Consider the following 17416-nt stretch of genomic DNA (forward strand, 5'->3'; position numbering starts at 1 on the left):
TGAAGCCATGCTCATGGCCCACATTGGCAGTGGCTGGCATGGAGAAGACTGCCTGGTGCTGCTGCTGGTGCTGGCGCTGATGCTGGGAGTGTTGGCACAGGAAAGTGGATCCCCCTCTTCCACATCCTCTTGCCTCTGCACTTCAGCTCCATGACTTTGTTCACCAGCACCTGCGTCCAGTGATCAAGGGTTTTGGGGCTGCCAGTGCACATGCTCCCCTTCACCCTCGGGTCACACATGCCTGCCATCACGTGGACTGTACTGGACCACAAGGGATCCAGCCATCTCCTGATGCCCTCCTTCAGCCACCTCACCAGTGCCTGCATGTCTGGTGACAGCAGCCTGCCCCAGCCAGGAACATTGATCCCCTTGAACTTCTCCATTTGGTTTTCCAGTTCCCTCACTAGGGGGATCACCTGGCTAAGGAGGGCATTGCCAGCGTTAAGGGTCTCAGTGGCCTCGATGAAGGGCTTGAGGACCAGCAAGATCTGGGAGATGGTACCCCACTCAGCTCTGTTCAGGGGGGAGCTGATCCCTATCTCCCCAAGCAAGGCCATCTCATGGACAGGCTTCTGTTGCTCCACCAGCCTTTCAAGCATCAGGTATGTGGAGTTCCACCGAGTCTCCACATCCTGTATGATTCAGTGTTGCGGGATCCTGAGCTCTGCCTGTTTCTCCCACAGCATCTTGCCCGCCATGATGCTGCAGTGGAAGTAGCCCGCCACCTTCCTGCATTTTGAAATCAGCTGGGTTGTAGCAGTACTGGTGGCAGCGCCATCACCAGCAGCCCTGTCCCCCTCCAAGGCATCCCTCACTATTAGGTGCAGCCTGTGTGCCACACAGCAGATGCCAACAAAATTGGCATGACGGACAGCCTTCACCATATTGGCCCCCTTGTCAGTGACCATGAACCCATGGGTGAGCTCAGCCTGCCCAATGAGCTGCCCCTGCACCATGTGTTTCATGGCCCCCATGATCTCCCTTGCCGTGTGGGACTCATCCAGCACCTTGGCTTGCAGTAGAGCCCACCAACAGCCTGACAGATTGCACCAGTGCCCCGTGAGGGAGAGGTAGCATGATCACCACCCCGGCTGCTCTAGATGTCAGAGGTGAAGTGCAAGGCTACCTGCGGCCCTGATTTGTGCAGCTCCTCCCTCAAGTACTCCCTGCATGCCTCATACAGGGAGGGCACCACCGCCCTGCTAAAGGTGGTGCATGCGGGCACTTTGTAAAATGGGGTCAGAAGTGCTACAAACTGCCTGAACCCTGGTCGCTCAACTAGGGAGAAGGGCTGCAGAGCAAGCATCTCCCCAGTGCTCTGGGTGATCTTGCACACCTTGGGAATGTGCCCCTCTTTCTGTCCACCTTTCCCCCACTGGTCCAGGGTAGCCTGCCTCTGCTTTGGGGGTAAGGGGGATTTGGAGCAAGCAGGGGACTTCCCTTTTGGCACACTCGTGCTGGTGCCAGGCTTAGCAGCAGGAAGAAGGGCAAGGGGGTGGTGCCTCCTCAGATGCAGCAGCATGGCCGTGGTGGAGAAGTGTCTCAAGTCCTTGCCACAGCTCATGTGTCTTTGGCAGTGCTGGCAGATGGCAAACCTGGGATCATCTGCCACCTCAAAATGATCCCACACTACACTACTCCCCCGCTTCTGGGTTGAGGGCAAGGATCCTGCCTTTTCCCCCTTCTCAGCAGGCTGAGGCTGAACAGCAGGAGGAGCTGCCTCAGCTGAGCCACTTGCCTCCACGTCCTCAGCCTCTTCCGAGATGCTGCTTTCCAGAGGAGACCTGGGTCTAGGGGAAACTTGAGGGGTGTGGAACCCTAACTCTGATTCCCCCTCAGTCCCCAGAATGTCCTCAGCCTCTTCCGAGATGCTGCTTTCCAGAGGAGACCTGGGTCTAGGGGAAACTTGAGGGGTGTGGAACCCTAACTCTGATTCCCCCTCAGTCCCCAGAATTGCCTGAGCCAGCGTGCTCAGCATCCCTGGTTCCAGCTCCAGCTCCTCCTCTGACAGTGGGAGGCTCACACTGAGAGCTGAAATTGGGGTGGAAGAGGCAATGATTCCACTGCTGGTTCCCACTTCTGGACTGAGTGGAGGTGGTGCAGGTGCAGGGATGTTAGGTGCTGACACTGCTCCCATCTCCTCGCTTCCACTGGCAGCACTGATGTCATGGGAATAGAATGTATCTGTGTTTGAGATGAGAGGAGCTTGCAGCTCCTCCCTCCCCTGCCACAAGACCTGGCACCTGCCTTTCCAGCACGCTTCATATTGATCTTTCCTGTGCTATCCGGTGTGCTGTGAATAAAATTATTTGCGTGTCTGTTCTTGTGTCTTTTTTCTGGCTGTCATGATATTGTCTATCTGGTGTTGTGCTGTGAATGAAATTATTTGCGTGTGTTCCTGTGTCCTGATTATCTGTATCTTGCTCTTCTGTAAATATCTGTTTGTCTTTTTCCGTGGTGATTTTTTTTCTATATTCTGAGTCTCTGTGTATGTGCATGTGTGCATGCATGCATGTGTGTGTGCATGCAAGCAAGCAATCTGTACCTCCCTGCACAGTGATAGGTAACGCTGGCTGGGAAAACACAACTGTCTTTTTGCAAAGTTTCCAAAACAAGTTCCCCCAAAAATAATTCAAATAAATAAATTGAATTGTAATAACACTAATAATTGAATTGAATAACTAAGCTAAAGTAAGCTAAGTTAAGCTAAATCCTAACCACTCCTTTACAACACAAAAAAGCAGCAGGCAGGTCTCAGTCACAGCGTTCCTCTCTCACACAGCTGCTGACAGGGAGTGAGCTGCAAAAGGCACAGAAGGGCTGGACATGGGCTTTTATACTTTTTTTACTGCCACCCAACTGATGCTGCCATTTGAAAGGTAGCCAGGGAGAAATCCTTCTCTGGCTAACTACAGATGTCAGTCTTCCTTCCCCCCTCCCCATTCCCTCAAAATGGCCGAAGTGGGTCCGAAGTGCTTCGGATGCCCCCGACCCGCTACAGACACCATTGCTTGTATCCTGCTTCGACCCGGAAGTGCCACTTTGGACGCCGGATCATCCGAAGTGGGTCTGGATCCAAAACGGGATTCGAAGCCTCGCACAGCCCTACTAATCAAGTTGACTGGCATGCTGCCTGGAAGGGCTGCAGTTTCTTGAATCATGGCATCTCCCTCAGTGCAGGGATTTCCATCCTTTTATCACCACAGCTGACACCTGACTGGGTGGTATCCCAAGAGGTTGTCCCCAGCCACCTGCTCACCATTTGTATCCTGCTCACGCAACATCACCTCCTCCTAATGAACATCTATGCTCCCACTGCTGGATGAGAACAGACCACCTTCTTTGAGACCCTGGCTGACTTGTAAAGTGCAGCTGATGGTGATTACCTTCTCCTCCTGGGTGGGGACTTTAATTGCACAGTCAATGCACCTTTTGATCAGAATGGGCCAGAGCCCCATCCATCCTCAGCCTAGAAACTGTGAACTGCTTTGGAAGCAGCAGACCTTGTTGATGTCTGGCACCATCTCCATGCCAATGCAAGGCAGTATACCTGGCTGAAGGCAACCACCAGTGGGCTCTCCATGGCACGACTTGACTGCTTGTATGTTGCCAGACACCACCTACTGCTCCTATGCAGCAGCTACATTACCCCGGCAGGACTGTCAGATCTCAGCCTGGTCTCTTGTGTCCTGAGCCTACCTGGGAGGATACATTCCCAGGCACCCTACTGGTGCCTCAATGCTAGTCTGTTGCAAGATGCTCACTTCCATGACTGCTTTGCTCACTTCTGGCAGACATGGGAGGTCACAAGAGCCACCTTCTTGTCCTGGAAGCAGTGGTGGGATGTGGGAAAGGTGCAGATTAAAGTTTTCTGCCAGCAGTACACACAGTTGGCAATGAGTGAGCTCTGCCGCCATGTTCAGGAGTTGGAGGAGGATGTGGTACAGCTTGAGGTGGCCTTGCATGATGTTAGCAGTGATGTGGGGCTGCTTGAGAGCCTTAAGCTCTGCAAGAAACACCTGTGGGAGCTGGCAGAGAGTGCAGCCCAGGGAGCGAGGGTCCACACCCATTGCCAAGAACTGGCAGAGACTGATACCAACTCACTTCTTCTGCCTTCAGAAATGATGAGCCGCACAGAAGGTCATTGACCACCTTAAGACCCCAGATGACCAAATGATCACAGATCCTGTTGAGATCTGATGCCATGCCATCGCCTTCTACCAGGAACTGTTGGCAGCTGAACAGATTGGCCTAGAGTCTGCTAGGCACTTACATGACAGCCTCCCTAGGCTTTGCTCATCAGAGGCTGACCATCTTGAGTGAGAACTGTTTTTGGAGGAACTCACGGCTGCTGTCAGGGACCTCACCTTGGGCAAAGCCCCTAGCATTGATGGGTTACCTGCCGAGTTTTATAAGACCTTCTGGCCTCTCCTTGGCCTCTGAGTTCTATGTGTTTTTCATGAGAGCCTTGTGGACCATACAATGACAACACGCTGTCACTGAGCATTTTTCACCCTGCTGCCTAAGAAAGGAGACCTTGGCTGCATCAAGAACTGGCAACCAGTGTCCCTCTTCTGCACTGATTGCAAGATCCTGTCCAAGGTTTTGGCTAACTGGCTGTGCACCATTATGACTTCCATCATCGACCCTGAACAGAATTATTATGTTCCAGGCAGGACCATCCAGGACAATCTGTTCCTGCTTTGAGACCTGCTGACAGCTGCAGACCTCTTTGGCCTTAACATCAGGCTTGTCTCTTTCAACCAGGAGAAAGCCTTCGGTCAGGTCATCCATGGCTACCTGTTTTGAACCCTTGAGGCCTTTGGCTTTCGGCCCATCTTCACCTCTGCCCTCTGGGTCCTGTATCACGACATTTCAAAGATCCTGAAGGTGAATGGCATGTTCTGTGCTCCATTGAATGGCATGTTCTGTGCTCCATTGAATGGCATGTTCTGTGCCTGCAAGAGCATCCGCCAGGGCTGCCCTCTGTTGGGAATGTTGTATGCCTTGTCCATCAAGCCCCTATTCCACGCACTGCCAGACTAGCACCTGACCAGACTAACTCTTCCATCTGCCTCCATCTCAGTGGGCTGCCTGTCAGTCAGGCTGACAGCATATGCAGACGACATGACTGTCCTCATCAGCACCCAGGGTGATGTCCAGTCCTTGGTCACCTGTCAACAAGCCTATGAGCGCACCTCTTCAGCTCATGTGAACTGGACCAAGAGTGACACTTTCCTGTCCCTGGGTCAATCCCCTTCCCCCCAACTTACCCAGGGGTCTTACCGGGTGTTGGGAGTCCCTCAAGGCCCTGGGGGTGTTCCTCGGGCCATCGGTCTTCTCGGCACAGAACCGGGAGGACCTTGGTGCTAAGGTGGAGGCACGCCTGCAGCGATGGCCCAGCCTCTCCTACCATGGGTGGGTCCTTATTGTCAACAAGCTGGCATCTGTGACATTGTGACACCGTTGTGCTGTGGTGGACCCCCTGCTGGACCTGCTTGAGAAGCTCCAGAGACTTCTTCTGGACTTCTTTTGGGACAGGCATCACTGACTCCCCTGAGCCATTCTTTATTTGCCGGTGGCCGAGGAGGGGCCAGGGCTTGGTTGATCTGGTGGACAAGGTGGCAGCCTTCTGCCTGCAGGCCCTCCAAAGACTCCTCTACTGCAAGGACCCCCTCCCCTGGTGGCAGCTAGCTCATTTGTTTTTGCACCAGGTGGGGGGCCTCAGTTTCGACCAGGAGCTTTTCCTTCTGGACCCCACCCTCCTGGAATGGGGTGTCCTCCTGCCCTCCTATTGAAGCATGGTGTGGTCTTGGCAAGCTGCCTTCTGCCTCCTGCCCCAAGCCAGGCATCTGCAGTTTCCACAGTTACTGCAAGAGCCCCTGGTCCATAACCCAACCCTGCAGTGCAGGCTACCAAGCCTTGCTTCTAGCAGCCTTGTCGACTCCCTCATCTGGTCACATACCATCTGGCTGGGACACCTCCTTGACATGACCCAGTCAGACTGGTTGTCAGTGGAGGTTCTGGCCAACTGCTTGGGCATGCGCTCAGTCCACTGTGCTGCCCACTTCCTAAGGGATGTGTGGGCCATTCTCCTGGAGAATGTGGCAGCTGCCCTGGAGGAGCACCTCCAAGCACAGAGAGCCCTCCCTGCTGGAGATGTCCTGGGCAAGCCCTTTTCACCACTGCCCATTGTCCTGGTTGTGGATAGTAACCTGGGTGGTGGGCCTGGCACCTTACTGGCTCTCTCTGTGTCTCCTGACAGTGGTACCAGGATCCACTTTGACACATTCCCCCAGAAGGCCCTGTATCTGTGGGTGATTCAGGTCTGCCATGCCCGCCTCCTTGCCACTCGGCTCGACATGGTGTGGCAGAGGCACATAGCAGTACCAGCGCTCACACCAGCCCACCCCACCTGGCGCACGCTTTATGAGCCTCGCATCTCCAAAAAGACCGGTGACCTCCAGTGGCGTTTGCTACATGGATCCTAGCCACCAGCACTCTCATCCGCCACAGACCCAGCTGTGTCAGCAGCCTGCCCCTTTTGTCCTGGGGGAGTAAAGGAGGATGTTCATCATGCCTTCCTCAGATGTCCGTGGCTGTCACCGCTACTTGCTTCCCTCGGCACCCTACTTGAGGTGCTAGGCTTGGCCTTCTCAGAGGCAACTTACTTGTTTCCCCTCCCCTACTGGGCAGCCAATGGGGGTGTCATCTGTTTGGCCAGCTTCTTACTCGGCCAGGCTAAGATGGCCGTCCTCAAGAGCTGCAGGAACTGGCTTGCTGGGGCTGGCTCGGACGATGCCCTGTGGCTCTTCCAGGTTTTGGTGCGGGCATGCCTGTCACTGGAGTTTGAGCATGCAGTCCTCCAGCGGATGGTGCCTGCCTTCCAGGCATGTTGGGCAGTTCAGGGGGTGCTTTGCAGTGTTGAGGGTGGCCATTTAGTCCTTGCACTGTGATACTACTAACCCTTTCCCTGGGGTAGAGGCAGGGGTTTCTAGATTAGATATATTTATTTTTAGGCTGTGAGGGCAGGCCTTGTGGGCCATAGCCCTAGGTTTTCTCTGTTATACCTGGGCCCATGTGTGGGCAATGCTTTATTTTTTCCTGAATTGTTACCCCCTTTCTCCCTTAATAAACCTTTATAAAAAGTCAAAAAGTCTTTCTTTCTTTCTTTCTTTCTTTCTTTCAAGATGGCCACCAACAGGTGAAGCCCGTCTGAGATCCTCCAGCTCAGGTTTCTGCGTGCTCCCCCCAACTCCCTGCCCCCCCGCCCCCATTTCCTCTCCCTGATTAAACTTTGCCTCTTTCCAGCCTGTGCTTGTGGACACCCTCTCTGCCCCTTTTCCCCACTTTCTCAGTGTTTTCTCCTGGGCTCTGGAATCCTCACTTGCCTCTGCCCCTCCCCCACTCCCACCTGTGCTCTCCCTTTGACTCGTGCTGCCTCCCTCCTCCAGAGCCCCTTACCCTGGTCTCTACAACCTCCTCCTGCCTTAGTGTTTGCCTTCAGCCACTGCAGGGCTGTTCTGCCTGCCTTGGGGATGATTTTGGGGCTATTTTAGCCCCCACCCAGTCCCCAGCTTTAGTCCAAGGTTTATTTTTTTCCCCTCCTGTAGCAGCCCCAGTGGGAAAGTTAACTCTCTTCTTCCCAGGATGGCGGCCAGCAGCCAGGGCACTTGGCACGGGGTTGGCTCTCCAGATCTGCCCCTCAGCCATGGCCTGCAGGTGCTTGCCCCACTAAACATCAGGGTGGAGGCCTGCACCAGTGCTCTGGTGGACCTGGTGGAATGCTGAAACATCCAATATGCCACCCAGGTGAACTCAGTGCCCATCATCTACCTGAGCTCCCTCGGCCTGGTGAGGGAGACGTGTGCAGCAGGACTGGTGGTCTTGGGTGTCCATTACTTAGCCACACATCTAGAGACCCTGGAAGTGTGGGTGGTGGCCTCCAACATCCCCCCACACCTGCCAGACTGGGACCTCACCAAAGCGCTCGAGGGCTATGGTGTCCTTACTAGCCCCTGGCGCAGGTTGACCTTGGGGAGAAGGGGCCCCAGGCTCAGGCACATCCTGTCCTTCTGGAGGCAGGCATTCATGCTCCTCAAGGGGGGCCCCCAGACCCTGCCTCTCTCCATGACCTTTGTGGTGGATGGGAGGCCATACATGGTCTACTTCTCCCAGGGCAGGACCACATGCTGCTGCTGCAGCGGCAGCTCCCACCTGGCTTCCCAATGCTCACTGGGGCAGTCAGCCGGGACACCAGCTGCTTCACCCACACAGGGAGATGTTGTGTCCACCTCTGGCACAGGAGCCTCATCAAAGGGTGGGGCTGGAGGCTCCTCCCAGCCCCCCTCCGCCCCTGCCCCATTTGGGAGCATCAGCACCTCTGGTGTGAACATGCCACCCAGGGTGGGGCCTGGGGCATCATCCCAGGCTCCTCCTGCTCCTGTTGAGGCTGATGCCCCACCCAGTGGAGAGGCTGGGGACTCCTCCCAGCCCCCTCTTGCCTCAGTCCCCTCTGAGGTGGCTGTTGCCTCAGGTGTTGATGCCCCACCAGGTGTGGTGACCGTGGCCTCCTCTCAGCCTCCCTCCACCCACCTGGTGGGGCTGCCCCACAGTGCAGGGGCTTCATTTTGTGGAGGGGCTGGGATGTCCTTCCATTCCCCACCGTCCCACTTCCATCCGGGGTGGCTAGCACCTTGGGTGCTGGGGCCCCGTTGGGTGGAACAACTGAGAACCCCTCTCCACCTTCCTCCACTCCCACCTCAGTTGAGGTGGTGGGCCCGGAGGTGGCAAGCCCCAAGCAGCCCAGCCCACCCCCTTTGGGGGACGTGCCACCTACCCCTACTCCTTAGAAAGCCAAGAACAAGAGGTGAAAGGGAGCTTCCTAAGGAGCCCCAGCCCCTTTAGGGCCCACCTCTGCCAATGCCAGGGAGAATGTATCCAGGGAGCCTGACCCCACCCTGCCTGCCCCTCTGGCAACCCTGCTGCCTCAGGCCATGACTGAGGATGTCCCAGCAGTGTGGGGCCACTGGAGGAGTCTGGCAACCCCTCTCCCCCATGCCAGCCTGTGGGGCTCATGAGCAGGGGGCAGAGAGAATGTCTGCTTCTCTGGTGTCAGGCACGGGAAACAGCAGAGGGGCCTGCCACCCCACCACCTGCTCCCCTGCCCACTGAGGCTGATGCTCAGGAGATGGGGTGCCTGTCCTCCGAGTGCCACAAGCGGCTCTAGGAGTGGGATGACATTTGCCTCCTGAAGCAGATGGGGATCAATCTCTTGGAGACAGTCCTTGACCCTGATGCTGAGGGGGGCCTGTTAGGGAGCCTGGCCATTGAGGGCACATTCACCGGCCTCACTGGTAGGTCCCCTCCCAGGGTGAGGCCCTGCCGGTTCTCAGTTGGGAACATCCAGCTCCTGCTGGAGGACCCCCCTGGGTGGCCTCCCGCTATGGAGGCTTTCTCGACCTCTTGGAGCAGACCAAGGGCCAGAGAAATGTGGTGGAGAGTATCCATCAGTGGTGCCTGGAGCCCACGCAATTTGCCCACACTGCCAGTGATGCAGCGAGGCTCATGTGCCGGGATCCAGGAACGTGTCAACATGCCTTCTGGCTTGAGAAACTGGTGACCCAGGTGAGGGAGGTGTGGGGCTGGGGTGGATCCACAAAATAAAATAGGGCAAGGATAGGCCTTCCCTTGTCTCTGTGGTTTTGCCCTACTCTATCGCCTGCTCTCCTGCCTATACCCTGCCTATCCTTCCTTTCTATTCTCTTACTCATGGCTGCTACCACAATTGCCTCACTGAATATCAATGGCTGCAGGGACCCGGTGAAGTGGATGGGTGTCCTGGAGGGTTGTGGCAGAAGCAGCTGGCGATCGCCTTCCTCCAGGAGATGCACAGTGATGTGTACGATCAAGCTGACTGGCATGCTGTCTGGAGAGGTCACCTGTTTCTAAGCCATGGTACCAACCTCAGTGCAGGGGTGGTGACCCTCCTCTTGCTGCAGCTGCAGTACGACTTGGCGGTGGCACAAGAGGTCATCCCCAGCTGGCTGTTGACCATCTGCATCACCCTGGCACACCACAGCCTGCTCTTCATAAACATCTATGCACCCACTGAGGGGAGGGAGAGGGTAGCTTTCTTAGAGACTCTGGGCAGCCTCCTGTCCAATGCCACTGAGAGCGATGACCTGCTCCTCATGGGTGGGGACTTCAGTTGCACCATCAACGCATGACTGGACTGGACAGGGCCAGAACTGCACCTGCCCTCAGCCCACAAGCTGTGGGCTGTGCTGGAGGTGACAGATCTCGTTGATGCCTGGTGGATCCTCCACATTGATGCGCGTCAATACACCTGGGCAAAGATGAGCACCAGTGGAATCACCATGGCCCACCTCAACAACCTCTACATTGCCCAGCACCATCTGCCATTACTGCTCAGCAGCCACATCATCCCATCAGACCTCTCGGACCATGCCTTGGCTTGCTGTGAACTCAGCCTGCCCAGCAAGGCATGCACACGGGCCCCTTACTGGAGCCTCAACATCAGCCTGCTACAGGACACCCACTTCCGGGACTGCTTTTCCCACCTCTGGAGGACCTGAGTGGCCGCACAAGCAGACTACTCCTCCTGGCAGCTGTGGTGGGACATGGGGAAGATCCAGGTCCAAGTGTTCTGCCAGCAGTATTCCCAGCTGGCGGCAAGTGAGATCTGCTGCCGCACCCAGGAGCTGGAGGAGGATGTGGCAGAACTCGAGGTGGCCCTGCTCCGCATCGGCTATGATGCAGCACTTCTTGAGAGCCTCTGGTCCCACAAGAAATGCCTGTGGGAGCTGGTGGAAGGCATGGCCCACAGTGCAAGGGTGTGTGCCTGCTGCCAGGAGCTGGTGGAGGCCGATGTCCCAATCAGCTTCTTCAGCCTGGAGAGGTGGCAAGCTGTGGCGAAGACCTTGGACCATCTCAAGACCCCAGAGGGATGGGTGCTCACAGACCCAGGCAAAGTGTGAGGGCACACCATCACCTTCTACCAGGACTTGTTTGTGGCTGACCTCACCTGCCTGGAGGCTGCTTGGCAGCTTCATGAGGACCTGGCACACCTCTGCGCTTTGCAGGCTGAGGCCCTGAAGCACGAGCTCTCTCTGGCAGAGGTAAAGGCTGCTGTGCTGGGGCTTGCCCCCGGCAGGCCCTGGGCCTTGACGGACTGCCCATGGAGTTTTACAAACCTTTTGGCCCCTCCTTGGGTTCAGCTTCCTCTGTCTTCTGTGAGAGCCTTGCTGACGGGACCCTGCTGACCAGCTGCCGCCAGGCAGTGCTCACCTTGCTGCCCAAGAAGGTGGACCTTGGCTGCCTTAAGAACTGGTGGCTGTGCTATCTTCTATGCACCAAATATAAGTTCTTGGTGAAGGAGCTGGCAAACCAGCTCTGCACTGTCATGGCCTCTGTCATCGGACCCGAGCAGAGCTACTCTGTCCCGGGCAGGATCATCCAGGACAACCTGTTCCTGCTGTGTGACCTGCTCATGGCTGCAGAGCTCTTTGGCCTGGACATCAGCCTAGTCTCTCTGGACCAGGAGAAGGCCTTCGATTGGGTCGACCACCAGTACTTGCTTGGCACCCTCAAGGTTTCGGGCACCTTTTTATCGTGGCACTCTGGGTCCTGTATCATGATGCCTCCAGCCTGCTGAAGGTGAAAGGCGTGCTGTGAACCCCGTTCCTGGTGCATCAGGGGATCTGCCAGGGCTGCTCCCTGTTGGGCGTGCTGTACATCTGGCCACCAAACTGCTGCTGTATGTTCTGCGATGTCGCCTGACCGGCTTAGCCCTGCCGCCGGCACCAGGCCTGACTACCAGCCCCCTGATCTGACTGGTGGATGATGTGACAGTCTTCCTGGGTAGCCAGGAGGACATGCAGGCCCTGGTGGACTTCCAGCGCACCTACGAGCTCACCTCATTGGCCCGCATCACCTGGGGCAAGAGTGACACCTTCTGTTCAGAACTTGGGCTGGCACACCCACCCTGAACTTGCCGGGGGACCTTGTCCGGTGCCGGGAAGGCCTCAAAGCCTTGGGAGTGTTTCTGGGGCCACATGCCTTTGTGGCCCACAACTTGGAGGACCTGGCAGAGGGAGTGGGGGCCCATCTGCAGTGCTGGTGTTGGCGCTTGCCTGCCCTTTCCTACTGCAGTTGGGTCCTCATCACTAACAACCTGGTGGCAGCATCCCTGTGGCATGGCTGCACTGTGCTGGAGCCCCGCCAGAGCTGCTCGAGAAGTTGCAGTGGCTCCTGGTGGGCTTCTTTTGGGACGGACACCACTGGCTCCTGTGAGCCACCCACCACAGAGGGGGATCAGGGCCTGATTGACCTGGCCAGCAGGGTGGCTGCCTACCACCTGCAAGCCCTCCAGCAGCTCCTGTATGCTGAGGGCCACCTCCTGTGGCGGCAGCTGGCATGCCGGTTCCTGCAACAAGTGGGGGGCCCTGGCTTTGACTGGGAGTTGTTCATGCTGGATCTTACCTTCCTGATCAGGGTGGTCCTCTCCCTGTTTTACCGCAGCATGTTGCAGGCCTGGCAGGCCACCTTCCACCTTTGTCCCCAGGCCAGGCGCCTGCAGTTCCTATAGCTGGTTCAGGAGCCCCTGATCTACAACCCTGCCCTGCAGCATGTGGTGCTGAGTCTGGCCTCTGCCAGCCTCATCGCTGCACTCATCAAGGCACACATCACCTGCTTGGGGCACCTCCTGGATCTCACTCAGTTGGGCTGGCTGTTGGCCAAGGCCCTGGCCACCTGGCTGGCCCTGCACTCTGCCTGCACCACAGGCCGGTTTCTGTGGGCTGTTAGGGCTGTCCTGCCGATGGAGGCGGTGACCACTCTGGAAAGCTATCTCCAGGCCCATCAGGCCCTCCCTACCATGAACACCATGGGTGACACCTTCCAGCTACTACCAGTCATTCTGGCGGTGGCCAGTGAGCTGGCCAACTGGCCCAACATGCTGCTGAGGATCCCTGTGCCCCCCAGAAGCAACACAGGCTGCCCCTTCAGCACACTGCCCAGGAGGGAACTCTACACATGGGTGGTGTACACTTGGCATGCACAGGTGCTGGCTGGCCACCCCGACACCATGTGGCACATGCTGAACAAGGCACGCACTGCCAAGAAGACCGGAGACCTCCACTGGAGATTGATACACAGCGTCTTGGCCACTGGCACCTTTGTGTGCCACCTGGACCCGGTGGCCTGCCCGTTCTTCCTGGGGGCAGTGGAAGAGAATGTTTTTCATGCCTTCCTCAACTGCCCCTGGATCTGGCCACTCTTTACCACCCTCAGGGTGCTGCTTTGGGTGCTGGGCCGGGACTTTTCAGAGCACACATACGTCTGCTATTTCCCATACTGGGCAGCTGAGCGGGGCACAGTCAGTCTGGCCTTCTTCCTGGTAGGCCAAGCCAAGATGGTCACCCTGAAGAGCTGCCAAAACCAGCTCACCAGGACCAGGATGGATGATGCCCTGCAACTTTTCCGCCTGCTGGTGCGGGCCTGCATCTCACTTGAATTCGAGCATGCGGTCCTCCGGCGAACAGTGCCCACCTTTGAGGAACTCTGGGCTGTCAAGGGGGCACTGTGCCGAGTCAAGGGGGGATGCCTGCTTCTTGAGCTGTGACACTACCACCTGCTCATCCATGGTAGCCACAACCATTGGCACCTTTAACATCAACGGCTGTCGAGACTCGGTGAAGAGCGAAACCATCCTAGAGCTCCTGTGACAGAAGAGGCTGGCCATCGCTTTCCTTCAAGAGACACACTGTGATAGGATCAACCAGGTGGCCTGGTGGGCTGCCTGGCGAGGCCAGGTGTTCCTGACCCATGGCACCAACCTCAGCGCTGGGGTCGCGACTCTCTTATCACCGCAGCTGAAGCTTGACACGGAGGTGGTGCAGGAGGTCGTCCCCGGCTGCCTGCTGACTGTCCGTGTCACCCTCACACAACACCGCCTGCTGCTCATCAACGTCCACACGCCCTCCGAAGGCCAGGTGAGGGTCATTTTCTTCGAGACCTTGGCTGCCCTCCTGTGCGATGCTAGTGAGGATGATGACCTGCTCCTCCTCGGTGGGGATTTCAACTGCACCACTGCCCCTCGGCTCGACCGCACAGGGCCTGAGCCCCACCTGCCCTCCACTCACAAGCTGCAATCTGCCCTGGAGGGGGCAGACCTCGTGGACATCTGGCGAGCCCTGCATCCTGATGCGCGCTAGTACACCTGGGCCAGGATGGATGCCGGTGGTCTCACCATGGTTCACCTTGACCGCCTTTATGTCACCAGGCACCACCTGCCACTCCTGCACAGCAGCCGCATCGCTCCCTCGGGTCTGTCAGATCGTGGCCTAGCCTTCTGTGAACTGAGCCTGCCGGGGAGAGCCTGCGCATGGGCACCTTATTGGTGTTTCAATGTCAGCCTGCTTCAGGACTCCTATTTTCGGGACTGCTTTGCCCACATTTGGCAGAGGTAGGAGGCTGCGAGACTGAGCCACTCCTCCTGGAAGCTGTGGTGGGACGTGGGCAAGGTACAGATCTGGGCCTTTTGCCAGCAGTACACCCAGCTGGCCGTGAATGAGACCGTCAACGTATCCGAGAGCTGGAGGAGGACGTGGCGGAGCTCGAGGATGCTCTGCTGGCTGCTGGCAGCGACGCAGCACTGAGTGAGAGCCTCTGGTTCCGCAGAAAATGCCTGCGTGACTTGGTGGAGAGCACAGCCCATGGCACGAGGATCCATGCCCGCTGCCAGGAGCTGGCAGAAATTGACGCCCCGACCCGCTTCTTTTTCAACCTGGAGTGGCAGAGGGCAGCGAGCAAAGTCTTGGATCATCTCAAGACTCCTGAGGGCCAGGTAATTACAGAGCTGGGCGAAATACGCGAACATGCCGTCGCCTTCTATCATGACCTGTTTGTGGCCGAGCCCTCGTGCCCTGAGGCCACGCGGGAACTCCATGAGGGCCTACCGTGCCTCGATGCCCTGGAGGCCGGTGAGCTTGAGCGGGACTTGTCCCTGGAAGAGCTGGCAGCCGCCACGGCTGGGCTCACCCCTGGCAAAGCCCCGGGCCCCGGTGCTGCTCATTTTCCAGGAGAGCCTCGCTGACAAGGTGTTGCCGATCAGCTGCCGCCGAGCGGTGCTGACCCTGTTGCCCAAGAAGGGAGACCTTGGCTACATTAAGAACTGGCGGCCGGTCTCCCTGCTGTGTGCGGACTATAAGAGTCTAGCCAAAGCGCTGGCCACCCGCCTCCGTGCAGTCATGGCCTCTCTCACTGGGCCTGAGCAGAGCTACTGCGTGCCGGGCAGGACCATTCAAGACAACCTATTCCTGATTGCGTGACCTACTCACAGCTAGCGAATTCTTTGGCCTCGACATTGGCCTCATCTCTCTGGACCAGAAGAAGGCCTTTGACCGGGTGGGCCACGCCTATCTCTTCCAGACTCTGGAGGCCTTTGGTTTTGGGCTCCTCTTCACCGGGGCCCTCCAGGTCTTGTACCAGGACATTTCCAGCCTGCTCAAGGTGAACGGTGTGCTTTGCGCTCCATTCCCCTCACACAGGGGCATTCTTCAGGGGTGTCCACTGTTGGGCATGCTCTACGCCCTGGCCATCGAGCTGCTGCTACACGCGCTGCGGAACCACCTGAGTGGTGTGGCCCTGCCATTGGCCACGGGCCCACCTCTCCAGCTGTCGGCATATGCGGATGACGTCACCGTCTTCCTCAACACCCAGGAAGACGTGCAGGCCCTGGCAGATTGCCAGCATGCCTATGAGTGCGCCTTCTCCATCCCGCATCACCTGGGCCAAGAGCAATACTCTGCTGCTTGGCACATGGACTGGCACGCCCACCCAGGATTTGCCAGGGGGCCTCATCTGGTGCCGTGAGAGCCTCAAGGTCTTGGGTGTGTTCCTGGGGCCACCGACCTTCATGGTGCGCAACTGGGATGGCCTTGAGGAGGGGGTGGAGGCCCACCTGCAGTGGTGGCGCTGGCACCTGCCCAGCCTCTCCTACCGGGTACGCGTCCTCATCATCAACAACCTGGCCGCAGCGACCTTGTGGCACCGGTGCGCCGTGCTCGACCCGCCACCAGATCTACTTGAGAGACTCCAGCGCATCCTGGTAGACTTCTTCTGGGATGGGCGCCACTGGCTCCCGTGAGCCGTCCTTCACCTACCTGTTGCCGAGGGGGGCCAGGGTCTGGTTGACCTGGCGAGCAGGGTGGCAGCCTTCTGCCTGCAAGCCCTTCAGCGACTGCTTTACAGCGAGGAGCACCTGCCCTGGCAACAACTGGCGTGCCGGTTCCTGCAGAGGGTCAGCACACTTGGCTTTGACCAGGAGCTCTTTCTACTGACCCCACGCTCCTGAACTGGGCGGTGCTTCCAGCCTTTTACTGCAGCGTGGTACGAGCCTGGCAGGCCGCTTTCCACCTCCAGCCTCGAGCCCGGGCCCTGTGTTTCCCACAGCTGCTGAGGGAGCCTCTGGTGCACAACTCAGCCCTGTGGTGCTCTGTGCTGAGCCTGGCCTCTGCCAGCCTCACAGCCACCCTCATCCAGGCACGTTCCCTCTGCCTGCACCATCTCCTTGACCTCGCTCGGTCAATCTGGCTCTTGCCCAAGGCACTGGCCACACAGCTGGGCGTGCACTCCGTCCGCAGCATGGGCCATCTCTTGCGTGACACCTGCGCCACCCTCCCGCCGGAGGCGGTGGCCGCCTTGGATGAACATCTCCAGGCACACCAGATCCCCTGGGCTGTGGATGCCGTGAGCAAGGCTTTCCCTCCGCTGCCAGTCACCCCGGCAGTGGCCGTGAAGTTGGCCGGTGGGCCGGGCACTCTGTTGTGGCTCCCCATGCCTCCCAAAAGTGACACGCGTTGTCCCTTTGCTTCTCTATTGCATAGAAGCTTGTATGCCTGGGTGGTTTGCGTCCACCATGCTCAGGTGTTGGCGGGCTGCCCCCATACACCATGGTGACGGCGCCTGGGGCCACCGGCTTCCCCACCGGCCCACCCGGCGTGGCGCACATTGTATAAGCCGCCGACCGCCAAGAAGACCGGTGATCTGCAGTGGCGGTTGCTGCACAGCATCCTAGCCACTGGCACATTTGCGTCCCCCTTGGACCCAGCCACCTCGATGGCCTGCCCCTTCTGCCCTGGGGGCGTGGAGGAGGATCTCTTTCATGCCCTCCTGGACTGTCCCCACTTGCGGCTGCTCTTTGCCACCCTTGAGCCGCCGCTGCGGGCGCTGGGCAGGAGCCTCTCGGAGACCACCTACGTGTGCTCCTACCCGTACCGGGCAGCCGAGCGGGATGCCATTTGCCTGGCCAACTTCTTACTGGGACAGGCCAAGATGGCCGTCCTCAAGAGCTGCTGCAACCGGCTTTCCCGCCCCCGGCCCCGCCATCGCC

This window comes from Alligator sinensis, unplaced genomic scaffold (genome assembly GCF_000455745.1).
Source record: "Alligator sinensis unplaced genomic scaffold, ASM45574v1 scaffold81_3, whole genome shotgun sequence".
Lineage (NCBI taxonomy): Eukaryota > Metazoa > Chordata > Crocodylia > Alligatoridae > Alligator > Alligator sinensis.